General features: G+C 41.3%; 1 long non-coding RNA gene across 1 annotated transcript; it reads right to left on the bottom strand.

The window, feature by feature from the left end:
* Positions 1-709: 709 nt before the first annotated feature.
* LOC118493119 lies at positions 710-14,486 on the bottom strand. Its single transcript, XR_004895085.1, has 3 exons — positions 14,476-14,486; positions 1,847-1,851; positions 710-798 (listed from the first exon to the last, which is right to left on the bottom strand). It is a non-coding gene; the product is annotated as an uncharacterized LOC118493119 (long non-coding RNA).
* Positions 14,487-17,151: the final 2,665 nt, after the last annotated feature.

The raw sequence follows: 17,151 nt of genomic DNA, 5'->3' as shown, positions 1-17,151 counted from the left end.
ACAGTTTTTTCACCATGACCTTCTTGAGCAATCTCTTGCAGTAATCGTTTAAGGACAGGTAGAGTGTCCATAATATTACGTAGGGCTAGAAATCGGCATGCCCAACATGTATCGCTTAAACGTTGCAGCTCTCTTTTTCTGCCATACATTTCTCTTTGGAGAGACAGCAATTTTGGGTGCACATATGAGGAAGATTTACAAAAATATAAAGACTCCATCAACTAACACTAAATTGTTCTTTGATCCTTGTGTGAACCCCTGAATGCTTCAAGATCAAGATTAACTTTATTGTCCCACAACGTGGGAAATTTGTCTTGGGCACTCAACCCATGCTACAGCCATAGTAAAAACAAATAAACACAGACAGCATGTAAAAACAACAAATACTGTACAATACTATACCACAGACCGTACTATGGTCCTGATTGTGTATAAAAACCCAACACGGTGTCATGCAATACACTGGTTAAACATTACTCAAAATAAATAAATTCAATTAAATAAAAAAAAAAAAAAAAAAGATCACAAATACAACAATTACATATCTTCATTGTCATTCAGGCCTGTTCTGCCTTTTACTTGCAGCTATTTAGAAACTTAATAGACACTGGGATAAATGAGTTTTTGAAACGGTTAAGTCTGCAGCGAGGAACTCTAAACCTCCTACCGGATGGCAGCAGCTCATATTCTGCGTGTAGAACGTGAGATCTGTCGCTAACAATTCTATTTGCTTGTCGCAAAGAAGCCTGTTCATAAATACTCTGCATGGATAAGTGCTCTTTAACACCAATGATCTTCCTGCAGTATGTATGAATCAATCATAACAGTTTAGTTTTCAACTGCACAGGGAGGTTGCCAAACCAAGCTGTAATACCGTACCTGAACAGGCTCTCCAGGACTGCTTGATAAAATATCAACATCATTTTTGTATCTACGTCATGAATTCGCAAACATTAAGACGACGTAAGAAATGCAACCGCTGCTGCAATCTGCAGCAGAGACTGTCGACGTGTGCTCCAGGTTAGTGACTCGTCAATATAAACACCAAGATATTTGTATGAGCCTGAGTGATGGTTTGGTTGTGGATGACCACAGGCCTGTGGTCACCGACTCCCCGAGGGTCAAATACCATCTCTTCAGTCTTGGAAACATTTAGAACAAGGTGGTTATCGTCGGACCAATTCACAAACCTTTCAATTTCCATAAAATAATCAGATGGGTCACAGTTCTTTTTCAGCAGAGATAAAATTGCAGTGGCACCAGAAAATTGAATGACATGATTATTTGGATAAAAACATCTACACTCATCTGTGTATAAAGTGAAAAGGACAGGCGAGCTGACACAGCCCTGGGGGGCTCCTGTACTCAAAATGTTAGGTTCAGATAGAGTCCCATTAACGCTGACCTGCTGTCTACGGTTGGTTAAGAATGAGTGATACCATTTGATAATAAGGGGGTGTACTTTAAAATCATTCAGCCTCTTAATTAACAAATGTGGCTGCAGCGTATTAAAAGCTGAGCTAAAATCATTGAATAGGAGGCGTGCGTATGAGGTAGAATCCTCTAAATGTTTGTTAATACTATGTGTCACAGCAATGATGGCGTCATCAGTGCTTCTGTTACTCTTACACGCAAACTGAAAGGGATCTAAAAGACAACTGACCTCTGTTTTCAAGAACTGTATGATAATTTTCTCAGAACACTTCATCACCAGTGATATAAGTGGTACAGGACGGTAGTCATTATTCTCTTTACAGCTTGCTTTTTTAGGTACGGTATAATAGTAGAGTTTTTCCAGATAGAGGGAACAGAGTGAATGTCTAGAGACTTCTGGAAGATGGGGCACCATGCCTCTGCCAGCTCTTTGCTGCAAGATTTCAATAGGCCCAGAGATGCCATCTGGTCCAGAGGCCTTCCTGGGGCAGATGCATGAAAAAAGTCTCTCCACAACATGCTGGTCAATGGAGATATTCACAGAGTTCAATGCAGATACACCATCCAGAGCTGCTTTTTGCTCTTGAGGGAAGTCTCTTGTTTCGAATCTACAGAAAAAAATATTCAACTCATTTGCTTGCATCATGGCTTTTACAGAGTCCCAGACTTTCTTATTGTCCATAGTCTCACAGGGGGATTCCAATTTTTCTCTCTCCTTACATCTAGCTGTCCTTAATTTGTGATTAATTTCTTTCTGCATAATTTTCATACTTACAAGGTCCCCTCTCTTGAATGCTATTTGTTTCTGTACAATGCACTTTTTGATTTCCTTGGAAATGTAAGATTTGTTATTTGGGCACTTAGTGATTACTTTTTGGGGTAACACGTTATCTTTACAAATGTTAATGTAATCACTGATAGCCAGTGTTGGGAGTAACGCGTTACAAAAGTAACGCAATTACAGTAATGTATTCCTTTTTGCTGTAACGCAGTAATATAACGCATTACTAATTAAATTTCGGTAATATTATACTCGTTACAGTCTCAGTAACACGAGTTACAATGCATTTTAATGCAACATTTAGTGGTGCATTGTTTTTTTTAAGAATTCACCAACACCGCGACACATTTCTTCACAGGAAAAAAAAAAAGCCATATTATTTTCCTGTCGCTGTATTCGATGGTTGAGATGACTGCAGAGACAAACACAAATTACGAGATGGATATTATTTTCAGGAGTTATTACGCTGCGTTGAAGTGAGCTGTCCTGTTTCTGTTCCCGTGGTCAGAACCAGAACCAGAGACGATACGGACAGCATGTATGTCCCAACAGGTGACGGTACGTCAGCGGCTGACAGATATAAACATGTCGGGAATTAATATTGAGGTTTGCTACACGTAAATATCATTGCATTTTATCAGCCGTGGAGAGTAACTATGCCTGTAGTGGAATGGCTTCGAATGACGACCAAAAGCGCTTGTCTTTTACTGTGACCATTTACTGTTCAATATGTTGCAGTTTTACAAACAAGAAAGTGAACAACTTGAGCCTGACGGACATGTTGCATCTCAGTAAGCTAGCAAGAGTAGGCTACACAACAGACAACTTCCGTGTAGCCTACTTCAAAATAAAAGCACTTCCTGTGACGGTTCGCAGTAAAACTAAATTACTGTTAAATAAGGTTGTGTAGGCTACCTTTTCACAAATCAGCTGTAAATCAAGTACTGTAAATAATGTTAGTGTGAGTTTTAATCACACTATAATTGAACATTTCCTTTAGAGTGTTTTAAACTAAACAACATGAATTTCTTATTCAAGTGCTATAAACAAACATTTTACAACAATGCCGTACTTTTAATTGAGTATTTTCATTTTCTCCTACTTGCCTGTTATACATTTTACTTATCTATTTTTTATAGCTTTAGTTACTTTGCATATTTATATTAATTATACAAAATATGAATAATCTATGATGTATTAAAGTGGATAAATAGGAGACTTTATTGATCTGGTGGTGAAATTAACAAGCTAGCTGCCAAATCAAACATCCCCTGTTATTTTGGTGAAAGTAACTCAAAAGTAATGCAAAAGTAGTGTAACGCATTACAATTCAGAGACAGTAATATTGTAATATAACTAATTACTCTCAAATGACAGTAACTAGTAATCTATAATGTATTACATTTTGGAAGTAACTTGCCCAACACTGGTGATAGCATGTGTGGCCTCCTCTAACTCCAGACTATGAAAGAGTTCCCAGTTGGTACAGGAGAAACAGCCTTTTAAAGTTTCAATGCCATCATTATCCCATATATATACCGTTTTAACCTGTGGTTTGCTGCTTTTAAGCAGGGACTTGTACCTGGGGATTAAGTGGACGGCATTGTGATCAGAAGATCCTAGAGGGGGTTTAACCTTAGCGGTGTACGCATTCTTAACATTACCATAGCATTTGTCAAGAAAATTTTTACCTCTGGTATTACAATCCACGTATTGGTTAAACCCTGGTAAAGCAGGCTCAAGTTTACAATGATTAAATTCACCTAAAATAAAACAGGGGGCTTCAGGAGTATGCTATAGTTGCCTGTGAACACAGACACTGTCTGCTATGGCTGTAGCTGCATTTGCAGCGTTTCCACTGGGCGGAATATAAACAGTGCATAATATAATGTTGCCGAATTCACGTGGAAGATAAAAGGGTCTTAGGCTTAAACATGTCAGCTCAATGTTGGGGTTACAGACCGACTCTTTTGTTGTGAACTGCGAACACCACTTGTTGTTAACATAAACACAGGTACCGCCGCCTTTACTCTTGCCAGAGTTATTGGTCCTATCAGAACGCACCAGGGGAAAGCCGTCCAGAGAGACGAGCGAGTCAGGCACGTCCTCCTGCAGCCACGGCTGCAGGCATGATTCACGGTACTCGTGTAAAAATCTGGTGTTGACTTTTAGCTCCTCAACTTTGCTCTTCAGCGATCGGACGTTGCAGAGAAGCACGGAGGGCAGCGGTGGTCTGTGTGCTCTTCTCCGAAGTCGTACTCCGCCGCTTTTCCCCCTCTTCCGCGTCCGTCCACTGCAACCTGCCGTCAGACTTCAGGCAAGCAGCTCCCTCGGTAGCTGAGGGGCAGGCGTGTGACTGGGCCGCAGGAGCTGGTCCCGGATGTAACTCAGGAGCGCGGTCGGCACAGTGCCCCGGCCCGCTGGTGTGGCGTGGCATACAAGCCAAACAATTGGGATCACAAGCAATCCTCTCAGTAAAAACAGTAAAACCAGCATTGTGTTGCGCTTGAGCACCGTGTTGTGATTTAAAAACACCAAAGGTTCATAAGAAGCCACATACAATCACACAAAACAAACAAAAACAATAAGGCAACAGCACGAGGTAGCCCGAGTCGCAGCAGAGCAGCCCCTCGCTCATAACGGCAGCGCCATCTTACGCTTGGTCCGACGAGGTTATTTTTGTAGTTCAGGCCATAACGTTGCAGTAAATGCACTATTTTTCCAGTAATCCCTGCTGCATCTAACCTCTCTGCAGATTCAAAATGGAGAAAACCCTCCTTAATGGCCCCATTGTAATAGTACCTGAGTGTTAAAGACATCTGTTCTTTTTTTTTTAAATATATCCTTTGTTTCATATGCCATGATGCTAAAAACCTTACTTTTCTTCACTGAACCATTTCTGCCAAACAACGCAAAACCTCATTCTAGACGATCTTGCTTGTGTACTTTGCATTGTGAATGGAAGTTAATCTTCTCTTAACAAGTTGGTCGTGGTTAGCAACAGTGTTAGGAATTTCCCTAAAGGTTCCTTTGTTGTTGGACTCTTCAGATTCATCATGTATTCTTTGTGCTATGTTTTTGTGTAGCTGTAAGTAACCAACCTGTTCTCATTCCGAACTCGTAAAATAAGGACGTTTGTGTAATGCACTGGGGAGAGCAGCAGTTAGATAGGATTTAGCGAGTAGTATAATAGTAGTATATAGTATAAGGGCAAATTTCCGCGTAAGGAGGTTGGTTGGGGGGGTGGATGGGTCAAACACAGGACTTTCACCCAGGAGAGCGGGGTTTGCGTCCCGCCTGTCACGCTTGCTATAGTCGCTTTTTTCTTTCCGACCCGTTCTTCCCGCGTGTAACGGAACCGTACACCCACCCACGACTCTTTCCTTAACATAACTGCGTCAAAAGGGACGGCAATAGTCCCGACCAAGCGCGTTTACTTATAGCGCTAAAGGGACGGCAATAGTCCTGGCCAAGTGCGTTTACTTACAGCGCTAAAGGAGACTTTTAGCATCAATAAGAACGACAAAGTCACCTGACCTAGTGTCCATATTTTACGAGATGGGTTTGAGAACCTGTTGAAGTAACAACACTTCCAACTGTTTTAATGTATGCCCGATTTTCTTGTACTTGTTTAGTGTGTTCTTTGTCAAGGAGATCTGTTATGTTGCGTCGGTTTTAACAGCTCTTTGATAATCCCTCCATGCTATCATTGCACACTTGTGTCGTTCAGACTTTGCATGTACTGAAAACCTTGCATCTCTCATAGTTGCTTTTTTCCAGTTTCTAAAACCAGGTGTTGAAACAAAAACAGTGTCTGGGACATTTGGTGTGCTAAAATGTCTACACGCATAGCAATATGTAGAATCCATCATGACAGAATACTCGAGCCATGGATAAGTAGTATACCCGTTGAAGCTCTGTCTTCTGTCCCCCATCAATGTGTTTGGGAATATATTCAAGTTGGGCTGTACTGGTACGTCATACTTGGACTTGCTGATATATGTAGAAAGATGTACAGTTAACATAGGGCGCAACTACAACATTTATTTACTTATGCAAGTATACCTGCATGTATTTCAAAATGTAGGCCAGGTATTTACTTAAAAAAGAAACAGAGCCATATTGACACAAAAAAAGAATTAACAGCAGAAAGCACCATTTTAAGGACACACAGTAGGCCTACAATGACATTGTAATTGCACTGCTTTTCAAATAGTAAGAACCTTCTTCATCACAAACCAGTTGGATCCACTTGCTGTCCCTCTGGCTGTTCCTCTCTCTGTCCCTGTATGTTTTCTTCCTCCTCACCCACTTCTTCATGCTCCTCAACCTCTTCTTCATCCTCCTCACCCTCTGGAATTTCCCTCTCTGTGTCAGAGCCCTCACTTTCATCACATGCTGGCTCTCCCTCTTCCTGCTCATCAACTCTCTTAAAACCTTGATTTGTTTCTCTCACTTTTTTGTTTGCTTGGGCAAAAAAGGACGCTATGTCCCTTCCTCGTTTCATAACTATTAGAAGAAGAAAAAAAACGTGAGCACTTTAAGAAAGTTGATTTGTTTGCGTCTATGGTGTTTGATTTTAATGGATGGTGGTTATTGAGTGTTGATGAATGATGAAGAGAGAAGTATTCCTTTACTCGGATCCCTGTTAGCTGCTAACAATGTAGCAGCTACTCTTCCTGGGGTTCAACAATCATAACATATACATAAAAATATCAAAATATACCAAATCTACATACATTTAAAAACAAAACATATAGTGCAAGTAAAAATGTCACTGTGTACATAGGCCTGTAACAATTATTACACAATTGTCTAATTGTCAACAGTACCTAAGGACCTAAGGCGTATGACTGGTAATTGTTGATTTTGTATAGATATGCCAAATTGTAATTCTATAAGTGATTATTGGTTGGACTAGATATTTTTATTATTTCAATTGTTAGAGACAAAAATGACAAGGGTTAGAAAAAATGTTTTATGATAATAAAGAGGTGTTGTTTACTTCATATGGTGTGTATTTGTGTCATTACATTACCTGGGTCACATTACAGTGATATAACCAAAAGATGTATTCTGGAATTCATTAAAAACCTTAATTTATTTAAAAAAGTAATACCTATTATTAAATTTGACTGAAGACTGAGACAGTTATATTGTTAATCGCAATTATTTCTGAGACAATTAATTGTACAGCAAAATTTGGAATTGTTACCAATTTTTGTTAAAAATTACCTAAAACGTTATCGCAATTCATTATTCATTTTGCAAATAACGTTTCCATCAGCGTACATCGCATAAGTCAAAAATATTTTCTTCTGTTCCACCTGCTTTTAAATGTCTCAGGGCCTGTTCGCACACCTGCTGCTCGTTGTGGTGATTACTGCCTGGGTGAGATTGTGTCTAGTTCAAGGGCAGCAGGAAAACTCCACACTGTTAAAAACACGACAACCAAGCTTAAAACATGCAGCTAAAACCATGCAAAATAACACAAGTCATGCAAATCAAAACACACTCTTGCCCAGTGACATTCCGGAATTTTTTTTTTTTTGGGGGGGGGGGCAAAAACTAGAGTACAAATCAAGTCAGAAATCTTAAAATTCTGAACTAAATTTCAGGAGTCACATCAATAACAATGTCAGCCTTCTACCATCTTCTTAAATTATTGTAAAGATCAGAATCAGAAAGGAATTTATTGCCACAGTAGTTACCCTACGTGAAATTTGCCTCAGTGATAGATGCATACACGGTGCCTTTCTGGTCTACATATCCCTGCCTCTGCTGAATTACTTTTATCCCCAAAGTGATCAATGCTACTTCACCAATAGACCATTATACACCTAAAATAGAAGTATTTTAAACTAAGTAATGCGCTGTGATGTGAGCAGTCTATAGTGCGGTTGAACGTTAAAATCCAACAGTTGCTGGTTGTATTTAGCTGCTACAGAGCTCCAGGACGCCGGCTACCAAGCTGTAATACAACGGGTGACTGTGAGCCGGCTACAGGCACCGCCATATGACGGTGCTTTCAGGGGCCATGGTAGTGGAGTTTAGCCAGAAAAAGTGAGCGTCATGCGGCGATGACAGCTACGTTTAGGCACCAAACGACGGTTTGGATTAAGACATTCCCGAGGAACAAACGAGCGTTTCCTGAGTGAAAGTATTTTGTATTCGCCGCAAAGTGAACTCCGCTCTGCGGCTTGAAAGCGCTGTATTTTCCATTGAATATTGAAGTGCATATTTAAGTGTTTGGCATGCCTGGCCGAGTGGCACTATATCCAATGTATTGCAAGGGGGATTTCATTCTTGCATGTTTTCAAAAAATATCCCCCCCTCTGCTTTTTTCCACAAATTGCACCCTGGGTGCATACATACACAAACAAATATATTAAACATTAATAAGAATAGACAATAAATACAGAAACAGAAACAAATATATACAAAAAGCAGGGACTTCTCAAAGCATGATCTAGAGAAACTTCTACATGCTTTCATCTCTAGCAGGCTGGACAACTGCAATGCACTGTTCACACGCCTGTCTAAGAAATCAATCAGACAGCTTCAGCTGATTCACAATGCTACTGCCAGGGTTTAACAATGACCAAACAGGCTGAGCATATAATAGATCATTACATTGGATACCAGTTTCTCACAGAATCAACTTCCAAATTCTACTGCTTGTCCATAGTGAACGGCTTAGGTCAAAGACAGTAATCAGATCTCCTGACCCAGTACAAACCTCGCAGACCTCTCAGGTTGGCCGGTTCTGGATTACTGGCTGTTCCCAGAGTCAAAACTTAACATGCCGAAGCTGCCTTTAGCTTTTATGCTCAAATCTGGAACAATGCCAGAAGAGCGTAGATTTAAGACAATGCCAATTACTGTCAAATTAGTCTATATCCACGATTTTTCACTTGCGGGATTGCTCCGTTGCTATCGGAAATTCCGCCAGATTTCACTCATTTCGGCCAGATGTCCGCCTCGTTCCGCTTTCTTTGTGTTGGCATTCTAACCTCCGGTGGATTTCTGAGGACTATGGTTAACTGCTCCTCAGATCTCTGTAGGGTAAATCCAGACAGCTAGCTAGACTATCTGTCTAATCTGAGTTTTCTGTTACACGACTAAAACAAGAACGTACACGTTCCACCAAAACAAGTTTCTTCCCGAGACTATTTTGCAGAGGCACCATGTGCCTTATACCAGCGCTTAGCACCGCCCATGACGATTGTGATTGGTTTAAAGCAATGCCAATAAACCTGAGCATGTTTTGCTCCCATCCCAGAATGCTGTGTGGACTAGCCAGACCCTCCTCCGCAGCGCTGTGGTGGAAGGTCTGGCAATGGTGGCCTAAAGGTTAAAGAAGCAAGCTTCGAGTTAAATCCCCAGACTGGCAGGATAAAATCTGGGTGGGGAAAGTGAAAAGAGCAGCACTTGTCCCTCCCTCATTACCACCACTGAGGTGCCCTTGAGCAAGGCCCTTAACCTCCAACCGCTCCAGTGGAGCTGCTCAGTGGCCAGCAGATCAGACTGTGGTTGTACTGGGCAGCTTCCAGGTATGAGTGTGGAACTGTCGTTTTAAATTGAAAATTAAAATGTGAGACTACTATCAAATAAGCTCAAGGTCCCAGTATTTACCATTGCTGTGAATTAATTTTCTCTGTTTTATTCTGTGTGCATTTGTTTGTTTTGAGTATTTTTTGATTAACTCTGTGTAATCTTTAAAGCACACTGGGTAGTCTTTGGGTAGGAAATGCGCTGTATTAAATATTTTGCCTTGCCTTAATTATTCATAAATAATACTTTTTTATTTCCCATTTATGACTAGACACTGTGGTGAGCTGCATCTCAAAATAATCTTCAGGTTCCCAGCTTTCAGATGCTGTATACCTACAAATATGTAGCATCTACTGTTGGCCCACTTATTAGTGGCATCTACTGCTGATATACTTTCTCCACCTAAATGTCCCCTTTTCCCCAATTCTACTCTTCTAGAAAAAAGGAGCGGAATGCTAAGGGACATATACCGAATCGCTGATGTTGTACTGCCACAAACATAGACAACTGGCTGTTGATTTGAATTGCGGATACAGGAACTAAAAAATCAAACTATTCTTCAAGAAATAGACACTGGAATACTATTACAAGGAGCAACACAGGGAACAATGACAACCAAACCGACGAAGAACTCAAAGAACAGTCAGGTCAAAATACACAAGGAGCAAATCACAAGACAAGGCACACTCCAGGGAACTGGAGAGAAAACACTGATTGGGTAACAGGACTGGCAACACAAAGGAAGGCTGATGTGGCTTGACACAAAACAGGTGTACAACGGAAGACATGCTGGGCAGGCATACATAAGGTAGGCACAGCACAGAAAACTCAATACGCAATGAATGAATCAAGGAACATGGTACAAAAAACCCCAACACACAAAATTCTCTAGAGACTCAAATAAACAGTAAAGGCCAGATATAAAGAAGATATAGCCTATTGTCAGACCGACAGTCCCACCTTATATTTTACCAACAACAAGCCTGAAGGCCTCTGGCGAGCAGAACCGTGACAGTAACGTTTAAAGATACATAGTTAAACACGGTGGTCCGTCCTTATCTGAGAGGGAGAGGGTCTGTGAACGTAACAAAGAAAGTAACATAAGAGATGCCAAAAGTCTTACTGGTTGAACTTAAACTATGCTTTATTTTTAATTGTGATAATAAAAAAACGTCTTAAGCCCAGAGTGATATTTTACATGAAATAAAATGGCAGAATTACCTCTAGTGATGCATTCTCAAAAATTACTCTTCATCTCCACTCTCTCCTCCTCAGAAAACAAAGGCAGGACCTTTAATCACAGGCCCAGAGCAGAGGATGCATGTTCTTTCTCCTGCTCCCTAATATATCTCTTGCTGAGGTCCCTATTGATGATCTGCTTTATCTCCCGGACCATTGATGACTCTCCAATTCTGTCTGTAGTGTCCTGGATGAGTTGAGCTTGCAAAGGAGCAATTAAACAGACGGTGGGGCTGCTCTCCTCTGACATGGGAGTAGTTGCATTGTTCATTGGCTTAAGGGCCTTGATAATATCGTCTGCATTTGAGATGTCTTCTTCACTGAGAGTGCAGATGTCAGATTCTCCTCTCCTTACCTGAGAAGAGAGTAAGGCGGCGCAGACTGCAGGCTCTTGCTCCAGAGACCTGCCAACCATCTCATACGCACTGTTCCACCTGGTGCTCACATCTGTTTTCAGCTTGAGCATTGGCAGACCAAGTAACCTCTAATTCTTTTTAAGCTGGTGTTTTGCAGTAGTGCTGTGGTGGGAAAATTTAGTAATACGTATCACACTCCCCAGAAGCCTTTACACAGTGGGCAACTTGAGCACTCAGGGCCAGATGTACGTACATTTGCGAATGTAGGGTTATCAGCGCCATTTCCAACCCTGTGATACTTCAGCTTACGTCGTATTTACCAAACCTGCAGTTGATTGGGTAATCAGCACCTTTCTCCGGCCACTATACCGTAAATTGCGCTGTAGCAAAGCTAAAAGTACTGGTGCTATGATACGGCTGAGTGCAGACACTGCGATATTCCCACAGCTGATGCTATGGCTGTTTGGAATGATCCTTATGCCAATATTTGTAATGTAGCGAGGAGTTTAACAACTGCTGGAATGGAATGTGAACGCTGAGTCGGAGATTCAATGTCATCTTTGATTTCTTCCAGTAACTGTAATATTGCATGGCTGCTTAATCTGTAATGCTTAATGATTTCGTGTTCACTCCACTGAAAAAGTGTGATCCTTGTGGCAAAAATCCTTTCAGCTCGTCTCCTTGGCCTATTCCTTCGTCTTGCTCCAATTACTGCTGCCATTTCATCAGGAGGCATATGCGAGGAAACCCGCTTGCGCCTGGTTTACACCTGCTTTTAAGAGGCGGAGAATTCACGGGCGGTATTTGTACATACCGTGGAATACATAATTAGGCACACTTTATGCTTCGCCTCCCATCTCTTTATGGGAAACTCCCACTTTCCCCTTGACCCTCCCATGAATGCATGACACAGAAAAGCGCAATTTGCCATTTTCAGTTCCCGCGACAGGCAGTATGTGCTTTTACCTCAGTGTGGCCTGTTTGTACATACCTCCCCATGCTTTTACGCGCACGGGCGCAAAAGCGTTAGTACATCTGGCCCTCACTGAGAGGCAAGGCATGTGGGCATAGCACTTTACATGTAGGAATTTACCCAGTTCAGGAGCAACAACCATGTTGGATGCGGTATCAGTAAATAAAACTATATTGTTCTTAGAAATCTGCCATTCCTCTGCTACATTTTTTTTAAAAGTTGAGCAATATCTGCATCCAAGTGGCTGTCATTCACTGCTCTTGCTCATCGGTAATAAAATGTGCAGTTATGGTGACATAAGATTCTGTGGCAATGGATGTCCACCCATCACATTACAGCTATCCTACCTGCTTTATTTAGTGATTCCATGATTTCGGTTTTGGTCTCGTTGTAGAGTGTGGGGATCACTGTGTCAGTAAAACATCTTTGCGATGGGACATTGTATCTTGGCTCCAAAGTGTGTCATTAGTCCAGAGTTCGGGCTGGCTCAGGTTTGTCTTGGACTAGCTCTTAGTTATTCTGCTTAATGCCTGGGGGACTGCCGGGGGACTTCCTATGACACACTGAGCTCCTCTCTCTCTCTCTCTCTCCATCTGTGAGTATTCATGTCCCATTAATGCATGTTACTAACTTCTTCCCCAGAGTCATTGTGCTTTCTCGCCTCGCAGATTTCCTTGGATTTTGGTGGCACCTGGATCGTGGTTGCAGCTGCTGCCGTGGTCCTGCTTGATGCCCACTGCTACTATTATTATTAGTCATAGTTCTATTATCTTAACTGTTGCTATAATTGCCACTGTTTATCATGTCATTCCATTATACACACTGCTGTAATTATTATGGGTCATGTGTCTCCCTCTCTTACTCGCTCTCTCTTCTTCTCTCCCAACCGGTTGAGGCAAATGGCTGTCCACCAATAGCCAGGTACTGTCTGAGGTTTCTGCCCGTTAAAAACAAGTTTTTCATCCCCAAATGCATGCTCTCTTGTAGAAATTGTTAGGTTTCTGTAAATTATAGTGTGGTCTAGACCTACTCTATCTGTTAAGTGTCCTGTGATAACTTCTATTATGATTTGACTCTATAAATAAAACTGAATTTGTAACTAAACCTTGACTGAAAGACTAGATAATCATTGACTTGTTTTAAAAGCATGTGCACCTATGTGGAGTGCTGTCACGCAACATACAGTTGTGTTCAAAATAATAATAGTGATTTAAAAAAGTGAATAATGCTCAGAATCCTTAGAATAGCTTTTAATTCCATAATATCAATGCATTGGGAACACTGCACATTCAATTCCAAATCAATGACATGACCAAAATTGATCAAGTTTGTGTTATACCTTTACAGAAAGTGAAGAAAAAGGAATATTAGGCTCAAACTCAAACATTTACTGTATGAACTGAAAAAATGTCTCAAGGGTTTTCTTTACTTTGAATCACTGCACTAATATTTAGTTGCATAACCATTACCGTTAGTCGACCAACTTCTGGCACCTGTGAACAGGTATTCCAGCCCATGGATGATTGAAATACATTCCACAATTCCTCTGCATTACTGGGTTTTGCCTCAGAAACAGCATTTTTGATGTCACCCCACAAGTTTTCTATGGGATTAAGGTCTGGGGATTGGACTGGCCACTCCATAACATCAATCTTGTTCATCTGGAACCAAGACTTTGCTCGCTTACTGGTGTGTTTTGGGTCATTGTCTTGTTGAAAGACCCATTTCAAAGGCATTTCCTCTTCAGCATAAGGCCACATGACCTCTTCAAGTATTTTGATGTATTGAAACTGATCCATGATCCCTGGTATGTGATAAATAGGCCCAACACCACAGTATGAGAAACAGCCCCATAACATGATTTTTGCACCACCATGCTTTACTGTCTTCACAGTGTACTGTGGCTTGAATTTAGTGCATGGGGGTCGTCGGACAAACTGTCTGCGGCCCCTAGACCCAAAAAGAACAATTTTGCTCTCATCAGTCCACAGAATGTTGCCCCATTTCTCCTTTGGCCAGTCAATGTGTCCTTTGGCAAATTTCAACCTATTCAGTACATGTCTTTTTTTCAGCAATTGGACTTTGCGGGGGCTTCTAGCTGATAGCTTAGCTTCACATAGCCTTCTTCTGATTGTAACAGTACTCACAGGTAACTTTAAGTCTTCTTTGATTTTCCTGGAGCTGATCATTGGTTGAGCCTTTGCCATTTTGGCTATTCTTTGATCCATTCGAATGGTAGTTGACCGTTTTTTCCCACGTCGTTCAGGCTTTGGATGCCATTTCAAGGCATTTGAAATCATTTTGGCTGAGCAGCCCATAATTTTCTGCACTTCTTTATATGTTTTCCCCTCTCCAATCAACTTTTTAATCAAAGTCCGCTGTTCCTCAGAGCAATGTCTGAATGACCCATTTTGCTGAGTATTTCAGTGTGAAATACACTGTAACCAGCATGCACAACATTTGCTTCCTTCCTTCCTTAAATATGAGCCATAACTGACACCTGTTTCTTCACAGAATCAATCACCTCACTAATTGAACACAACACTGCTATTATTTTGAACATGCCCCTTTCAATTACAGATTCAATTACACAGAATGAGCAGCATGCATGTCATGACTGTTGGGTCTGTTGGTTTTCTATGACTCTACAACACTTACTAGTAAATTATTTGCCATGGAGAAATATCACTTCTACCAAAAAATTTGATTTATGAGGTTAGTGATGTTGGACTGCTATTATTTTGAACACAACTGTATATATCATATATATAGTCTGGACTGATCCTCAGAGAGGTTGCTGCTGGAAAGCGCATATAAACGCATATATATAAAGGCATGTTCATGCATGACATGGTTCTGTTGTCCGTTGGCGTTTGTCAGGCACAAAGTCACAGAACGTAGCCCTGGAAGTGGGGGGCAAGCAAGTGACACAGACAGCCCAAGAGATGCACTGCCCAAATAGGTTAGCAAAACAGACATAATGGGATGGAAGCCCTGCAAGCTAGCACATCAACTCAACGTTACTGTTATTTGCTGACATCAAACTTGGAGAGTAGAGAACACAAGTTTACCTGATTGCTGTTCCTACATTTCACTTTGTTTTTCTTTTTTTCGACCGGGTAGTTCCGCTTCATCCTCTCATCAAAAGGCTAAACATTGACACAAGCTTTGACATAAGGGGGAGGCGGGCGCTTGCATAATTTGCAGAGGCATACGCAACTTGCAACTTGCGTAGTAAGCGAATAGGGCTGTTTGGTGAGGAAGATTTTTAAAGTAATGTATTTAAATGGGAAGCATGTTTTGTGATCACAGCACGACTACGGTAGCGAGTAGTATGAAATGCCGAAAATCTGTGTAGGGAGGTTGGTTGGGGTGGTGGATGGGTCAAACAACACAGGACTTTCACCCTGGAGACCGGGGATTGTGTCCCGGCTTTTGTGGCGTGTCCCCCAGAGACCGCGGCTCGTGTTCCGGTGTGTGACGTGTCCTTTCCCCGTTGTTCTTTTCCAAAACCCAACCGTTCCGTTGTTGTGGCGCGTCCCCCAGACATCCTTTCCCCGTTCTTCTTTTGCGGCGTGTCCCCCAGAGACCGCGGCTCATGTCCCGGCGTGTGGCGTGTTGTTTCCCCGTTCTTCTTTTCCGAAACCCTGAAACCCAACCTCCTTATAGATGCTTCCCATGACGTGCTGACCAGCACGAATACATTACCTTCTCAGCAACACGAAATAAACGAGATAATCGTGTCCGTGTACACGAATCAATAGATTAAAACTAACGTGACCATTTCACGAACTGCCGTGAGACCGTGTTGTTATATCTGAGAAAACCCATGCCCTCCTGCAGGGCGAAACTAAACCCAGCATATAAACTAATAATTCTCTCTTTGATACCTGATTCATCACACAGCATATTAGTATATTTTCCTTCAGAAATGCAGCCTTTACTTATTTCACTCAGCACTCTATGATAATGGCCCAAGTGGCCTCGAAATGAGTTTTGCAGGTAATTTTCTGATGCTTTCATCACAACTCTCAGAGCATCTTATCATCTTAAAATGATTACTCAGAGAAAAACACAGATGGAAAGAGATGAGCAGTTTTATTTATTTGCTCTTCAGTAAAATGCATTGTGATTTTAAAAAAATGATGAAGATGGTGAAGGGTTTTACGTAGATGATTATTTTGTATGTTGGTTTTCTTTATTTAAGCAATCTACAAGTCCTCGAAAAATCTCTTAATGCGTCAAATTGAAGCCTTGAATGGTGTTGAATTTTTTATGTTGGTTCCTTGGTGCAGTGATACTGTATGCAGTCTTTCAATCAGGGGGAGAGCAATTAAAAACCAGTGATGTTTAAAATGTGATGAACACAGACTGATTACGAAAAAAGGAATACAATATTAATTATTTAAAACTTGGATATTAAAGTATTGTATAGTGTCTTCCTTAAAATGTACAAATAAAAAGCACTCAAGCCACAACACAAGTCCAAAACACTGCTCAAACATAAATCTATATCTATAAAAATACTGCAGCTAAAACAAGGGGTCCTGCACCACAACTGGCCTACTCTTCCAGAAACCTCGCTCCCTTCCTCCGGCCAAGCCTACAGAGGGTAAACTTAGGCCAGTCAATGTTCTTTTTCAACATATACACTTATAAGTATAAATCACACAGATCAAACATCGGTCTGTAGGGAGACTTACAAAGAAGGGAGTTTTAAGCTCTCCCACTTCTTGCCACAAGCGGTCGGTATTTGGCTGGTCCTTTGACCATGTTTCTCAGGGACTTGTGCTGGTGTTAGGACTGCTGCTTCT

The sequence above is a fragment of the Sander lucioperca genome, chromosome 14 (assembly GCF_008315115.2).
Source record: "Sander lucioperca isolate FBNREF2018 chromosome 14, SLUC_FBN_1.2, whole genome shotgun sequence".
Classification (NCBI taxonomy): Eukaryota; Metazoa; Chordata; class Actinopteri; order Perciformes; family Percidae; genus Sander; species Sander lucioperca.
Note: the sequence above shows the minus strand (reverse complement) of the source record. Positions and strands in the feature narration are given on the sequence as shown.